At 35.0% G+C, this 15185-nt stretch overlaps 1 pseudogene; it reads left to right on the top strand.

Moving 5' to 3' along the window:
* The first annotated feature begins 9261 nt into the window (after nt 1–9261).
* Nucleotides 9262–14447, top strand: LOC141549832 (dolichyl-diphosphooligosaccharide--protein glycosyltransferase subunit DAD1 pseudogene; annotated as a pseudogene).
* The last annotated feature ends 738 nt before the right edge of the window (nt 14448–15185 follow it).

Raw genomic sequence — 15185 nt, 5'->3', positions numbered from 1 at the left:
CTGGCCCTGGGGATTTTTTCCTGGGGAGTTGATTAATAGCTTGTTCTATTTCTTTTTCTGAAATGGGACTATTTAAGCAATTTATCTCCTCCTCTGTTAATCTAGGGAGCCTATATTTTTGGAGGAAGTCATCCATTTCACTTAAGTTATCAAATTTATTGGCATAAAGTTGGGCAAAGTAATTCCTTATTATTTCTCTAATTTCCTCTTCATTGGTGGAAAGATCCCCCTTTTCATTTGTAAGACTATCAATTTGATTTTCCTCTTTCTTTTTTCTGATCAAATTTACCAAAGGTTTGTCTATTTTATTAGCTTTTTCATAAAACCAACTCTTGGTTTTATTTATTAATTCAATAGTTTTTTTTTACTTTCAATATTATTGATTTCTCCTTTTAATTTTTGTATTTCAAGTTTATTTTTTGGTTGGGGGTTTATAATTTGGTCTTTTTCTAGCCTTTTAAGTTGTAAGCCCAATTCGTTAATCTTCTCTTTGTCTATTTTCTTTAAATAAGCCTCTAAAGATATAAAATTTCCCCTTATTACTGCTTTAGCTGCATCCCAAAGATTTTGGTATTATATCTCATCATTGTCATTATCTTGGGTGAAATTATTAATTGTTTCTATAATTTGCTCTTTCACCCAGTCATTCTTTAAGATGAGATTATTCAGTTTCCAATTACTTTTTGGTCTATTTACCCCTAACTTTTTACCGAATGTAGCTTTTATTGCATTGTGATCTGAGAAGAAGGCATTTATTATTTCTGCCTTCCTACATTTAATTGTGACATCTTTATGTCCTAATATATGGTCTATTTTTGTATAGGATCCATGAACTGCTGAGAAGAAAGTATATTCCTTTCTATTGCCATTCAGTTTTCTCCAAAGGTCTATCATACCTAGTTTTTCTAATGTTCTATTTACTTTTTAAATTTCTTTCTTGTTTGTTTTGTGGTTTGATTTGTCTAAATCTGAGAGTGCAAGGTTGAGATCTCCCTCTATTATGGTTTTACTGTCTATTTCTTCTTGCAATTCTCTTAACTTTTCCTTTAGAAAGTTAGATGCTATACCACTTGGTGCATATATGTTTAGTATTGATATAGCTTCATTATTTATGCTACCTTTCAACAGGATATAGTTTCCTTCCTTATCTCTTTTAATTAGATCTACTTCTGCTTTTGCTTGATCTGAGATAAGGATAGCTACCCCTGCTTTTTTGGCTTTACCTGAAGCATAATAGGCTCTGTTCCAACATTTTACCTTTACTCTGTATGTATCTCCCTGCTTTAAGTGTGTTTCCTGCAGACAACATATTGTAGGGTTCTGATTTTTGATCCAATCTGCTGTCCGTCTCCGTTTGATGGGATCGTTCATCCCATTCACATTTACAGTTAAAATTACTAATTCTGCATTTCCTGCCTTCATATTATCCCCAGATTATGCTTTTTCCCTTGACCCCCTGATCCTCCTCTCTGATATTTAATTTACAGACCCCCCTTGTGATGCGTAGCCCTCCCTTTTCTTAGTATCCCTCCCCCTCCCTCCAAGTCTCTTCCCTTATTCTCCTTTTTCTTTTCCCTTTTCCTCTCCCCTCTTTTAATGAGGTGAGAGAAAGGTCTCTGAAAAACAAATATGTCAATTATTTACTCTTTGAGCCTCTTCTGATGAGAGTAAGATTTACACAGATTCTCCCCCTCTCTAAATTCCCTCAGATATGGTGTATTTTCTATGCCTCTTCCTGGGATGTAGGTTTCCCTTTTTTTATCACACCCTCCCCTTTTTCTGATACTACCTCCTTCCCTTTACTACACCCTCTCCTTTTTTTTTTTATATCAGTAAAATCAAATAATCCATGCGTACATTCTATATACCCACAACAGAGTTACAGTTCTCAAGGGTTCTGTGTACCTTTTTCTGTTTCTCTTCAGTCTTGTGGATGTAGATCAAATTTTTTGTTTAAGTCTGTTTTTTTTCTTAGAAACATATAGAATTCCTCTATTTCATTGAATGACCATCTTCTTCCATGGAAAAAGATGCTAAACTTAGCTGGGTAGTTCATTCTTGGTTGCAGTCCTTGATCTTTTGCCTTACGGAATATCAGGTTCCAGGCCCTTCTATCTTTTAATGTGGAGGCAGCCAGATCTTGGGTGACCCTTATTGTGGCACCTTGGTTTATAAATTGTTTTTTTCTAGCTGCTTGCAGAATTTTCTCCTTTGTGTGGTAATTCTGCAGCTTAGCCACAATATTCTGTGGTGTTCTTTTTTTAGGGTCTATTTCAGAAGGAGTTCGATGAATTCTTTCCACATCTACTTTCCCCTCTGTTTCTATTATCTCTGGACAGTTCTCTTTGATAATTTCCTGTAAAATAGAATCTAGGCTCTTTTTTTGGTCATAGTTTTCTGGAAGTCCAATGATCCACAGATTATCTCTCCTAGATCTATTTTCCAGGTCTATAGATTTTCCCAGTAAGTATTTGACGTTGTTCTCCAGCTTCTCATTTTTTTAGTTTTGTTTGACTGATTCTTGGGTTCTCTGTGAATCATTCATTTCTATTTGTTCCATCCTGACTTTTAAGGAGTTATTTTCTTCTTTCACATATTTTAGTTCTTTTTGTAAATGCCCAATTTCGTTTTTAAATGAATTATTTTGCTCTATTGAATTTTTTTTCCATTTCCCTAATTTTTTTTTGAGAATTATTTTCTTTTTCCAATTCAGAAATCCTACTTTCCTGTGATTTTTTAACCTTTTCTAATTTACAAATTTTGTTTCCCTGCATCTCCTGTGAATTCTTTATTTTTTCCAACTCCAATTTCAGGACGTTGTTATTTTCTATCATAGCTTCTCTTTCCTTTCCCCATTTTTCTTCAAACTCTCTTAGCTTTTTAATAGTCTCTTCGAGGAGAGAGTTATGTGATGGGGGGGCAGGAATCATTCCCCTTTAGTTTGTTGTCTGCTGACTCTCTGCTGTTAACTTCCACGGGGTTGGATACCCGCTCTTTCTCTGTGTAGAAGGAATCTATGGTTTTTCTGGCTTTTTTGTTCATATTTAAAAAATCTTTTAGGGTCTGTCCCTGGGGTAGGAAATTATTTATTTACTTCTTTACCAGCTTCCTCCCAGATCAGATGGATGCAGCGGCTCCTGGGCCTGAGCTAAGATAGAGCTCTGGGAGAGAGTTCCCCACCCCCTCCTGGAAGTGCCTCAGAGGTGACTAGCACTGCTGTGCCCCGAGGGCGCTGTGTTTTAGTGGCTTCCCTGAGGTTGAGATTGAACAGTAAATACGGCACAAAGCCCAGCCTATGCGTCCTGGTGGGGTGTGGATGTCTGCAGCAGGTGATGTGAGAAGCCCCTGCTCTCATACTGGAAGTGTCTTCCAGAAACTGTGGCCCCTAGTTCAAAGGTTCCACTTCTTTGGGACTTCCTGATCTGAGTTCCACTCCCTCCAGCTAAGCTAGACAGTGTGTGTTGCCTTGGGCCGTATCCACCCACTTGTCAATCTCTTAACTATTTTCAGGAGGGAGCTGAGGCCACACCCCCTTGTTCCGTGATCTGCTGAGTCACCTCCAGGGTCCTGGAAAATCTAATCTATCTGAATTTTTAAGGTATTTTAGCTTTCTCTTCTGAACTGCTATATTATAAGCAGAGAAGAGCTAACAGCCTATGCCAGATTCTTTTATCTCAGTGGCTTCTCTGATCCCAGAGCCCTTCCCAGCGCAATCGGCACAGTATGCCACTACCCCACTGTCTGTGCTGGTCTCTCTTCTTCCTCCCCTGGGAACTGACCTTTTCTGTTGAAACTCCAGATTCTCTTCAGCTGGTAAGACGTGCTTCCAATCCTTGTGGTATCTATCAGTCCAGAGCTATTTCTGAGGCTGATTTATCCAATTGGTTGTGAGGGAGTGAGGACGTTCACAGAGTCGTGTGTTTCTTCTCTGCCATCTTGGCTCCACCCCAAATGCATTTATTTTTAATAATTTCTTTATGAATCATGTTGGAGGAGAAAAATCAGAGCAAAGGGAAAAGACATGAGAAAGATAAAAAAATAACAAGTGAATATAAAGTGTGTTGAATTATATTCAATCTCCTTAGCTTTTTTTTTCTGGATTCAGATGTCATTTTTTGTCCAAAGCCTATTGGGACTTTACATCAGTGAATCACTAAGAAGAATCAAATCTTCCATAGCTGATCATTGGACTTCTTGCTTATTTTGTACAAAGTATTCCTCATTGTGCTTGTTTCTCTTAGCATCAACTCGTGTAAATCTCTAAAATCAGCTTGTTCATTATTTTTAAAACAACAATAATATTCCATTTTCTTTGTATACCACAAATTGTTCAGCCATTCCCCAATTGATGAGCATGTATTCATTTTCAAGTCCTTTGCTACCACAAAAAGACATGTTTTACAAACATTTTTGCTCAGGTGGGTTTGTTTTGCTGATTCAAAGGGTATATACAGTTTGATAGTCCTTTGGGCATAGATCTAAATCACTCTCCAAAACAGTTGATTTTCCTATCATATTAGTCAATCTGAGAGGTATGAGGGGGTACATCAGAGTTGTTTAATTTTCATTTCTCTAATAAATAGTAATTTACAGCATTTTTTTCATGTAATTATACATGGCTTTAATTTCATCATCTGAAAATTGTCTCTTCATATCCTTTGATCATTTATCAATGGAGTATGACTTGTATTCTTATAAGTCTGACAAAATTGTTTATATGTTTGAGAAATGAAACCTTTTTCAGAAATACTATGTAAATTTTTCCCAGCTTCCTACTTCCCTTTTAATCTTGTTTCTTTTGGTTTTGTTTGTGTAAAACCTTTTTAATTTAACCTAAGCAGTGTTATCCATTTTGCCTTATTCTTAGCACTCTTAATTTGTTTATTATATCATCCTTTATACTTAAATTATATGCCCTTTTGGACTTTATTTTGATATGGGGTGTGAGATGTAGGTCTTTAAAAGTTTCTGATGGCAATATTTGCCAAATATTGAGTTCTTATTCCAGAAACAGGAGTTTGAGAGTTAATCAATACTAGATTACTATATATCTTGATTATTGTATCCTATGTATCTATTCTATTCCACTGATCCACCACTCTATTTCTTAGCCAGTACCAAATGGTTTTGATGACTACTGCTTTAAAGCATAGTTTTAGGTTTGGTACTTCGTATGCTTAACTTGTAAGGATGTCTTTAGTATGTTTATTTTAGTCATTTCAGTCATTCCCAACTCTTCATAATTCTATTTAGGGTTTTCCTGACAAGGATACCAGAGTGTTGTTTTTTTTTTTTTTTTACCATTTCCTTCTTCAGCTCATTTTACAGATGAGGAAATTAAGGTAAACAGGATTATGCTACATTCCCAGGATCATACAGTTAGTGCCTGAGGCCAAATTACAAGTAAGAAAAAAGAGTCTTCATGATTCTAGGTCAGACATCTATCCCTTATACCATTACCACACACACACACACACACACACACACACACACACACACAATCTGTGTTGATGTACTTCAATCATTCAATAAACATCTATTAATTAATCACCTAGTTAGCATTAGACATTATGCTAACCTCTAATCTCTAGGGTTATAAAAAGAGAAAAAAGATAGTTCTTGTAAAGGAAGAAGAAAATCCCAAGCTTGGGTTATAGTGATAGAAAATGCCTGGCATCTAGAGATAAAGGATGTTGTTATTGAAAAAGTCAGAGAATGTGTGGGGGTAAGGGTCAAGAAGATTATAAAGATAGAAGGATGCTAATTCCAAAAGACTAGAGATGGAAAGTGACATACATATCCACAGAGAGAACTATGGAGACTGAATGTGGATCAAAGCATATTAGTTTCACTTTTTTATTGTTGTTTTTTGTTTGCTTGCTTCTGCCCCCCCATTGTGTTTTTGTTTTGTTTTGTTTTTTCACTTTTGATCTGATACTTTTTGTTTCTGCATAGCATGAGGAATATGGAAATAGATTTAGAAGAATTGTACAGGTTTAACCTATATTATAATGTTTACTGTCTTGGGAAGAGGGGTGGGCAGAAAAAAGGGATAAAAAATTGTAATATACAGTTTTGTAAAGGTAAATGTTGAAAATTGTTTTTGGGGGGGGCAGCTAGGTGGTGCAGTGGATAGAGCACCAGCCTTGAATTCAGGAGGACCAGAGTTCAAATCTGGTGTCAGACACTTAACACTTCCTAGCTGTGTGACCCCTGGGCAGGTCACTTAACCCAGCCTTAAAATATATATATATATATTTGATTGTATTTGGAAAAATAAAATATTATTAAAATCAGAAAAAGGATAATTATAAGGCTATGAAAGTTTTTGAAATATAACAAAACATTTTGAATTTGTTCCTGAAGGCAATAGGAAGTCACTTAGTTTTATTGGGGGGAGGAGGAAAGGAGAAATGGCATGTGGGAATGACCTGATTGGACCTGTGTTTTATTTTTTTCTTTTGGGTGGATGCATGGGGAAAAAATGAAATAGAGAAATATTTAAGGCAGGCAGCCTTTGCAATAATTAAAACATGAGGTACTTCAATAGACTGCTGGCAATACCAAAAGAGAGAAGGGAGAATTACCGAGAAATGTTACAAAGGTGAAACTGAAAGATCCTTGAGGCTAGAGGAGGAGAAAGGAGTGACAGATTGTGAGATATTTAGTATGACTTCTAGGTTGTGAGTTTTACAGGAAGTGGCAAATTAGTGTTGTCTTCTATATTAAAAGGGATGGCAGTGGGAGGAAACAGCTTAGAGTGAAAGAGAATGAGCTCTGTTTTGGACATTCTGACTTTTAGATGTCTGTTAAGTCATACAGTTTGAGAAGTCTAAAAGGTAGTTGGAGATATGAGGTTGAAAAGCAGCATAAAATAACCCCAATAAGGGAAAGAAAGATAGATTTAAGAAGCATTTCTACAGAGATTATGTGAAATCCATGGATTTAAGATGATGAGATTACAAAACAAATATTATAGAGGGAAAAGAGAAGAACAAGTGCAGAATTTCATTGGACTCTAGACTCCAGAGGAGGATCCGGTAAAGAAAGAAGTAAAACTCAGATAGATAAGATAGGAAAATCAAGAGAGAACTGTGTCCTGAAAATTTAGAGATTACAAAGTATCAAGGAAGAGAGAGTGCTCAAAGTGCCAAAGGAAGGGAGATCAGGGAAAATAAAGATTGAGAAAAAGCTATTGGATTTCATAAAAAAGAGATCATTAATAACTTTAGAGAAAGCATTTCAGTAGGGTAAAAAAAAGTCAGAAATCACATTGTAAGTTGTTTTTAAAAAGTGAGAAGAGAGAAAATGAAAAGCATAGATGACAGCCCATTTGTTAAAAAGAGTTTAACACAAAGGGCAGAAGAGAGAAAGGACTTCCATCAGTAGTATGAGGGATGTGGAAGACACTTACCCAAAATGACTACTCTAAGAGATCACTCAAAATAGAAAGCAGAAAGGTTGTTTATTAAAACCCCCAGAGGATGAGCCATCTCTTCACAAGATAAGAAAGAGAAAGCTTGTGGTAGGAGGGTTAAAGAAGTAATAAAGATACACAGCTTTTATATAAGAGATTGCATCACAAGTAAGAGAGCATTGAGAAGGGGAGGAGTAGGCATTTAATTGGTTGTTGCTATTTGGAGAGTTTGGAAAGGAAAGTTTCTGTTTTCCTGAAATCACCTGATTTCTAGGAAACAGAAAATCAGGCTTTCAGGCTTAATTAAGTAGATAATAATCAAGCTAATAGACTAAATATTGATAAATGTGAAATACTGATAAATGTCATCAGCTCAGGTTAAGTAAATATATTTATAGCTGGCCAAGGCTCAAATAAATATGGGCCTGCCCATATTTTACAGGTCATAGGGGAAACACAGAAATAATTAAAATAAAATACAGAAAAATAATTCATACATTCTTGTAAATTCTTCAACTTCTCTTTCTATTTCACACAATAGTGATGCAGACTCTAGTAATGTGTTTTTGGTGTTTTTTTTTTTTTTCAGAATAGGAAAGATATAGACATGTCTTTCAATGGTAGGAAATGAGCTAATAGAAAAGGAGAGATTGTGGGTATATGTGTATATGCACATTTCATATTATATATATGGTTATCTCTTGTTTTAATTTATGGAATAAAATAAGTATACATAAAACTGAAATCTTCTGTGCACAACTTGCAAATACACAGCAAATGTTATCATGCAACAGAGTTATCATGCAAAGCCTATTCTTTTTCTTTCCTTTCCTCCTTCCCCACCCTAAAGATGAAGACCATTAAACACAAAAGTATATGAGTGTGTGTGTATGTGCATCTGTGTATAAAATTATGCTATACATATTTCTACTTATCAGCACTTTCTATGGATGCAGATATCATATTTCTTCATATGCCCTTCATTTAATCTGGGCATTTATTATAGACAAAATGACAGTCATTTAAAGTCATTCTTAAAACAATATAGCTATTGCTGTTAACAGTGTTCTCTTAGTTCTGGTCATTTTGCTCTTTATTATTTCATGTAAGTTTTTCTTTTTATTTTCTAAAAACATTGAACTTCTCATTTTTATAACACATCACTATTCTACCATTTGCCATTTGATGGACATTACTATAATTTCTATTTCTTTGCCATCACAAGGAGAACTGCTATAAACATTTTAGAACATATAGATTATTTTCTTTTTTCTCTAATTTTCTCTAGAAAAAGGCCATGAAGTACTTTTGCTGGGACAAAAGATATATGTAGTTTAATGAATCTTTGGGCATAATTCCAGATTGCTCTTCAATATAATGGGAACATTTTACAATGTCACAAATAGTGTCATCATTTTCTCAATCCTCTCTCCAACATTTGTCTCTTTCCCCTTCTATCACTTTAGCTAATCTGATAGATTTAAAGGGATACACCAAGATTATTTTAATCTGCATTTTAAAAATCTATAGTGCTTCAGCATGTTTTAAAAATATGATTATAAATTGTTTAAATTTCTTCATTGGAAAACTGACCGTTCATATCTTCTGAGCATTTATCACTTGGGGAATGACATATTCTTATAATTTTTACAAAATTCTACCTAACATTCTCTCATTGTCTCACTTGATAGTTAATTTGATTGAGCAGTAGGGATATGAGTTGGCCATTCATATGGCCCAGTCTCTGCCACCATTCTATTTATTGTTTTTGATTGTGGACAAGTCCTACTGATGAAGGAGGCAATACACAGGACAGTAGGGTTGGAGCCCATGATGCTGAAATTATGCAAATTGACACAAGTCTCAGGGCAGTCCCTGTAGGAAGATGTTGGTACACTGCATTGTCTCCTGATTCCCAAACAGTAGTGCTGGAAGGTCCAAGAAGACAGCAGCACACTCAGCAAGAGAAGAAGCAACAGGAACCATGCAGCAGCAGTGGCAGTGAAAAGCAACAATATAAGGAAGTCAAGTAGAGGCAGTAATGGTAATAGTGATGATGATGGTGGGGTAGAAATCACTAATTCTGCCAGCCCTGAGCCCCTTCCATCCCTCCAGCCAGTGGTGGCCAGAGCCCTTGGGGGGTGGAGAGTGGGGGAGTAGGATCATAGCTTTTGTCTCCATGTCATCCATATCCCCTTCTTCCCACCCTTTCAGGTAGCTTGGACAGTGTGGGCTGGAGAAAGAGTATTAAAGATCATGGATTCTTTCAGAAAGGAAATTTGATTAAGGAGGAAAGAGCCCATGTGGACTGGGTTCACTTGTTCTCCTAACTGGAAGCCTCACTTATTCTGTTAGGGAATTGGGTAGACAGGGATGTTTAGGCTATGGATAGGACATGTACTACTTATGGAGAAAAATTCATTCAGTATTTGTTTTCACTACTTGTGCCTTTTGGAATCATATCATGTTGAGTACCAAGGCATCACTGTACACGATGTTTTTTTTTAACCAGGAAGCCTCTTATGTAATGTGTTTTAATTCAGATAATGGAGCTCTTAAAAACACTTGATCGCTGAAACACAGTGGTTGGGAAAATAAAGAGACAGCTCCTGCAAAAGGAAGTAACCAATAAATACACAGGTTAGGGAAATCTACACACTAAGGTAGCTGATTCTTTTATATCAGGATCAGAGAAAATGTATAATAAGATCCACAGAGATATAAGAATTATATGTATTATAGGGAAGGATAAGAGTCTCTCTAAATATATCTGAATGATTTTAAATCTCTTGTGTTACAGAAAGTGAAGCATCATAGCAAATGTTTCCTACAAAAGCAAAGGCCATGGAACTTTTTAACATGGAGATTAATAGGAAAGGAACATCATAGATATAGTCATATAAGAGCAAATATAAAATCTAGATGACAAAGGATAACCCAACATAATTGATAGGGTTCTTTTGTGTGTGAAATACCACGTTATATAAAGGTTATTTTAAATGTCATTTTTTAAACCTATAAAGCCAAATTGCCAGGGCATATATTAAATTATAGAAAATATTTAATTATAAAATTTTTGTCATTGAAAAGAGTTTTGTAGGGTCCAAATATGTTCATCATAGCACCATGATAATTTCTACAGAAAAATACAAAAAAAAAGGAGATTTTCTTGACTGAGAGTTTCATGGAGGCAGAGGTCTTATGTCTTATCTTCTCCTACTAGGCATTTGAAATCAATTTGCCAACCAACAAACACTCATTGGGTTCTTGGGGGCCAATAGGCTAAATAAAAAGGGGTAAACTAACATGGGTTAGAACTGAGAAATAAAGTTCTCATGCTAATAAGCTTTGAGATCAAACCCATAAATAATCACAGCACTTACATTCTATCTGAAATAGTCTTCCTCTCAAAACAAAACAACCAAAGAGCAAATAAACAAAAGAAAATTTACACATACAAAAAACCAAAAAGGTTTATATTTTTAATCTAACACTGAGAGAAGGAAAAATTAACTTTAAAATGTGATTTACATATAAAAATGGATTAAAGAGGATCAGAAAAGACAAATGATGTTCATTGCACATTTACAAATCCTATTTCCAAACCTAATTTGTTTCCCTCCAAAGAAGAGATGGGATATTTCTTCTTTACTGTTATAGAAGTCATTAGTGACTAGTGAAAAACTCATTTTTTTTGATCCTATGCTGTTGTGATTTTAATATTACACCATTTTAATATTAGATCATATCTAAGATAAAATTAAAATAAGAAAGAAAGGAGATTTTTTCAAAATGTTACTAGAACAAAATTAAGGTTGTGATGAAATTATTTTTCAAAAATTGTCAGCGAAAAAAGGCTTATTAAAATGTGGAATATGTTTAAATAGGAAGGTAGTCTAAGAAGTACTCCTTGTCATTCATAAAATATTTCAAATGAAAGATGATGGGTAGTATTTTATAAACCTTAAATAACTATAGCATATTAATGATAGCTACTCTGAAAAAATAGTATTTATTACTTTGATTTATTTTAGTTTAATTATAATATTAAAACTCTCTTCTCTAGGGAAAGCTAGTCTAAACAACTAAGCCTGACTAACACAGATAGTCTTTTAAGTCTAGACTACTTATAGATTTAGTGAATACAGTGATAAGACTTTACAATATTTAACAGATAATTTCAAAAATAAAATAATCTTAAATTATAATATTTTGAAACTAATTTTCACTTTCTGGTAGTAAAAGGGGCAAGAGGATTGCCTAAATTCCCTTTTTGGCAGCAGGAGAAAGGTTAGCTAGAAATCAAGTTTCTCTTCCCAATCTTAGTTGATAAGTTCCTCCCCTCAAACCCCTTTGTTTTTTCTTGATCTAGAATCTAAGTTGATTAGTGGAATAGTCTAAGGAAGATGAAGGGAAGGATGGCTACTAACTATTGATCACAATTTCCTTTTTCTCAGTATGATTTCTGCTTACAAAGATGCCACCTGTAAAGTCTAGGAGAAGCTAACTAGTCAGGAGATCTACTTTGTCCAGTTGAATTATATTCAAAACCAAGTTTCTGTTTTGTATTGTTTTTATTCCTCTTTTTTAAAAATAAAATTCAGATCTGTAAAACATTCTTTCTCTCAAAAATCTAAGGAGTTGGATAATCTGATTATATGATACCCAAATTCTAGCATTGCAAATTATGATTATAGATTACTCAGTAATTTTGTCCTCAGTTTTCTTTTTATCTCAGAAAATTAATTTAAACAGTTATACTACAGATTGTTGTTTTTGTTGTAATAATAGTAATAGTAGTAGTAGTAGCTATTGTTTGTTTTTTTTTTCTTCTCCTTCTTTCTCTTCTTGTTTTTGTTTTGTTTTGTTTTGTTTTGTTTGTTTGTTTGTTTGTTTGTTTTTTAAACAATAAAAATTCTCCGGCAGCTAGTCAGTACAATGGATAGAGCACCAGCCCTGAAGTCAGGAGGAGCTGTGTTCAAATCCGACCTCAGGCACATAATACTTCCTAGCTGTGTTACCCAGGGCAAGTCACTTAACCCCAATTGCCTCAGGGGAAAAAAACCCTCTGCCTTTATAGCATGGGGGAAAAAAAGACAAGAAGTATTATCAATTTAATATTCTGTGTTCTTAAATGTTTTTGAAACTCTTTCTCCAATGAACTTTTATTTCATTGGTCTGTGATATTGGGATGAAGATGATTTAAGCATATTTTCCTTTCCTTCAGTACAGCCTTTTAGAATTAGATGATGAACTTATTGTACTCACAGATGGGACCAGAGAATATAGCACATTAAGAAATAAATTAGCAGTTCATTTGTTCCATGTGTAATTTCTCTGTAGGCATGCTTGATATTGCCATTTATGATAAAACCAGCCACAAGCTTTATTGCCATTCAGAATGTGGAATTAAAAATGTCAGCAACATTTCAGCTCTCCCTCCCAAAGTAATCAAGAAATCATAAACAATTTTCTCCTTTAGTTACCTGCATACTGAAAGAAAGTGAAGCTGCATGAGCAATAGAGTAATTAGATAGAAAAAAATGATGCTGTGAAAAATAGCTGTGAAAAGGACACTGTCCATCATTCATTAATTGAATGCATATTAACTTTTCAAATTTTAAAAACATTTACCTCAGAGAACAAAGACAAAGAGAGTAAAAGGCCCAGCCTTTATACTAGAAAGATCTGTGTCCAACTGTTGTCACAACACATATTGGCTGTGTGATCTCAGGCAAGTAAGCCACTTCATTTTTCAATGCTTTAAAATATAGTTCTTTAAGACTAAGGTATAATATAGGTGCCTACATGAATTAGGAAAAGAAGTTTCCTCAACTTGTAATTTCCATGCCAAGGAAATCACCAAGTCTAGTCCGTATACACACACACACACACACACACACACACACACACACACACACACCCCTTCATGTTTGTTGGAGGATAAAATGACATGTAGTTTATCCATCAGCAGAATGTGATCTTCTTACTACAAACTACATGTCATTTTATCCTCCAACAAATACACTGCTTCACCTACTATTGCCACTATTGCCATTCAACAAGTAGTTATTATTGAATTAAATGTAATTCAATATAAAACATGTATAAGCATCACAGAATTTTCAGAAGGGATCTCAGTGACCATTTCAATAAAACCCTGACTTAGAAATGAATCCCCAGAATAATGTAACCTATAAGTAAGTTATCTGGCTACTCCCTTTTTTAGGTAGCTTTAATTACTAACATTATCATCCATTAATGAGATTTTCTCCTCATTGGTGGAGATCAATTCCCCATGACAACATGAGAGTTGAGGTGGAATCAGATAGAATGGGAGAGAAATAATTCACCAGTCTTTAGGGGTCCTTTTCTACTCAATTTTCAAGGGAGAAGAAGGTGTAAGAATTCCAGTCTGTTTTCAGGACCACAAAGAGAAAATCCTAGGAAAAAGCTGAACATGTAGAGGAATTGGCAATCTCTTTCATTATTATATTTCCAACATATTACTACTCTAGACACTTTTGTACTCCAAAGTACACTCCAGTACTCTATCTTGGTTGATTTGTTGTCTTGTTCCCAAAGAGAAATTTCCTTCAATCTGTTTAGGTTTAAGAATACAGCAAATGGGAATGGGATCCAGTCACATAGCAAGCGGTGTGAGGTGCAGTCAGGATAGCATGCCATGCCAGCCTCAGTGAGTTGTTGATCATGCGCTTTCTGGAGAAGTGCATGAGTACCAAGGTGCAGCGACTGAAGCTCTTGGACAGCTATCTGCTCTATATCACGCAGACCTGTGCACAGTATTTCAGTTATTGTTTTCTCATGAGGATTTTCCCTTTCAACTCCTTCCTTTCTAGCATTATCTCCTCTGTGGGCAGCTTCATCCTAGCAGTTTGTCTGATAATATAGATCAACCCAAAGAACAAGTGTTATTTCCAGGGCATCTCTCCAGAAAGAGCTTTTGTAGACTTTTTCTCTGTTAGAACCATTCTGCATCTTGTTGTCATGAATTTTGTTGGTTGATTCTTCCCCTTTGCAGAAGAGACAAGGAAAAATAAAGAACACTATTTTTATTTTATGGTTTACTGGGATAGAAATGACAGAAGATTGACAACAAACAGGTTTTCATCCTTCAGGTTTAAAACTTACTACATACATCATTTTATTTTGAAATTTGAGATGGGAAATACAAAGATTCTCTGCCACTCTTTCCTTGAAGTACTTTGTAATAAGCATTTAACACCATGACTTTTGCTATCCCCCTCAATGTAATAACCTGTTTGCCTTCCAAATAAAGTGCTTCTTGTTAGTCAAAAAAGTGAATACAGCAGTTTGATAGAATTTATTCAAGGTGCCATATTGCACTGGAAATATCATATGACATAGGTTCAGGAGGCCTGGATTTAAATCCTGATTCTGCCACTTTATTTATGTACAGGAAATTGGCCAAATGAGGCAATGAATGCCATTGGGATTCGTTTTGATCATCTATAAAATAAAGATCTCAATATTTGGTCCACCCACCAGGGGATCTTTTATTTTATGGAAATGTTTTAGAAGCAGTAAGCCATGGCAATAGACAGGGGTATAATGACCAAAAACAGAGTCATCAAGGTGACTTGATGTTGGCAGACTGCTCCTTTTGGGGTTTATTATTGAGTTCATTATTCTTCATCAATGGATAGTAAACTTTTGTGTGGGACAATTTTATCCAAAATTAAACTCTCAGGGGCGTCTCAAGATATATAACTTTGTATTAGGATCT

The sequence above is a fragment of the Sminthopsis crassicaudata genome, chromosome 1 (genome assembly GCF_048593235.1).
Source record: "Sminthopsis crassicaudata isolate SCR6 chromosome 1, ASM4859323v1, whole genome shotgun sequence".
NCBI classification, from domain to species: Eukaryota; Metazoa; Chordata; class Mammalia; order Dasyuromorphia; family Dasyuridae; genus Sminthopsis; species Sminthopsis crassicaudata.
Note: the sequence above shows the minus strand (reverse complement) of the source record. Positions and strands in the feature narration are given on the sequence as shown.